The sequence below is a fragment of the Echinops telfairi genome, unplaced genomic scaffold (assembly GCF_000313985.2).
Source record: "Echinops telfairi isolate 266 unplaced genomic scaffold, ASM31398v2 ScPeMD7_31;HRSCAF=116, whole genome shotgun sequence".
NCBI lineage: Eukaryota > Metazoa > Chordata > Mammalia > Afrosoricida > Tenrecidae > Echinops > Echinops telfairi.
The window spans coordinates 30,520,141-30,522,076 of NW_022103928.1; the positions used below are offsets into that span (position 1 = coordinate 30,520,141).

The 1,936-nt window shown below is 48.7% G+C and overlaps 1 pseudogene; it reads right to left on the bottom strand.

Annotated features, from left to right (window-relative positions):
* Window positions 1-124: 124 nt before the first annotated feature.
* LOC115869532 lies at window positions 125-745 on the bottom strand (annotated as a pseudogene).
* Between the last annotated feature and the right edge of the window lie 1,191 nt (window positions 746-1,936).

A 1,936-nucleotide genomic window follows, 5' to 3' on the forward strand; every position in this document is an offset into this window, starting at 1 on the left:
TTTTTTTTTTTTTTTCATCCAACAAGCCATAACTTTATTAATGATAGAAACAGTACACAATTCAAACCAAACTGCAGTTAATCTTTTGAAACACCAAAAAAAGGTCTTTCGTGTCAGATGATGGTTACATTGTTAATTCCATAACAGCATGTACAACATCATGTTCTTTAAGGCTCTGACTCTTCCTTTGCACTTAATATGTTTGCTTGTGACATGACCAATTCTATGTCCTTACCTTCCACACCTGTTTCATCAACCTCTTCCTTTTCACTCTCCTCTCGTACAGTTGGGGTTTGTGTGTTTTCTTGAATGTTCAAGACAACTTTAACTTGAATTTTGAACTTCTCAGCTAGCTGTGATAAATCCTCAACCTTGGCTCCCCCAAAACTAGGTAACTGAGGCCGGGCTCTTGTAGACTATTTGGCTTTGTGATGACAAAGAGGATATTCTTTGATTTCCGGATAGTGACTCTAGTAATCCCTGTGACTTGCCGTAGACCCAGTTTGGACATAGCCTTGCGGCATGCCTTCTTTTCACTCCGACTCTGCTTTGCTTTACTTGATTGGTTCTTTGTCAATTTCAGCTGCCAGCTGGGCTGCTTGTGTGGTTGCCTGCATGGAATCCTGTGCCTCGAGCTCTGGTACTGACTCCTCACTCTCAGAATCTGTTCCAGACCCTGTCTCAGCACGGGCTGTGGCAACTCCTGCTCTGTGGCAGGGACGGTTTCTGTGGCTTCACCGGGCATTTTGTACAGGGAACACGGAACCGAGATGGCCACAGAAAGCGAGCGAGGAAGAGCCTGTTGTGAGGGCTCTATTCTGAAGTAACCCAGTCAGTATTTTTAGGATACCTGTTCTAAGTTATTACTCTTTTCTACTAGCCACTAAAGAGAGTGATGGGAGGAAAGGGCACAAGGTCTTCTCATAGTATGTACTGCTGAGTCCTGGACTTAATCTAAGTGCATATAGGAGGGAGTTGGGGGAGATCTCCCCAAGGAAAAGACTTTGCGTTGAGTTCTACTGGAGTTGGCAGAAAGTGGGGTGGAGAGTACTCTGGGTGGAGAGGCCCCAGAGTGTGGTCTAAGGTCTCTAGTGCTGCCTGCCACAATAGAAATACCAACAGAAATGTGGTGTAGAGAGCAGAAGTCTGAGTCGGGCATCAGCTTTAGGGGAAGGCTTTCTCTGGTTTGGTGCTGGGTGGGGGTGGGGGGGACTTATTCCTTAGCTTTTTGCAGCGTGGCATCTGTGTTCCTCCAGCTTTGCTTCCTTAATCTCTTCTGTCTCGCAGGAGGTTGGCTCAAGACACCCCATCCTAGTACTGCCTAATTACAACAGAACCCATTCCCAGATGGGGCTACAACCAACGGTTGTGATTGGGGGCAGGGCATAATGCAATCCATAACGGCATCTGGAAAGCCCTGGGGGACAGGTCAGTGTGGGGATTCAGGTTGGAGAGCACACTGCATAAGGCTGCAGAGGTGAGACAAGCCAGGAACAAAACAGGATTGTGTAGGTTCATGTCAAGACTTGTCTTTTATCGTGAAATTAAGGCTGGCCAGTGTGAGAGAGGCATAGATTTGTCTTTTGGCCGGGAAGGAGTGAAGGCCCAGGAGACAGACGGCCGATCGCAGGAGTCCTGAGAAGAGGTGATCTTGTGTTAGAGTGGTGGGGTGTGTGTGTGTGGGGTGTGTGTGTGTGTGTGTGTGCAGTGCCACCATCTGCTTCTGGCATGGTTCTGCGCATAGCACGAAGTAATAAGTTGTTAAGGTGCGCACGAGCCGGAACAAGGAGGCTGTCTGGCAGCAGTGTTCACAGTGGTCTGGGAGGGCCTGGGCTCTGGAGCAGTACCCTACCGGCCTATGTCTCTGTGGCCAGTAGAAAATTGCACCCTCCCCGGCCCAGAGAAAGCTGTGTGTTTCTTGGCGTGGAGCCCTGGC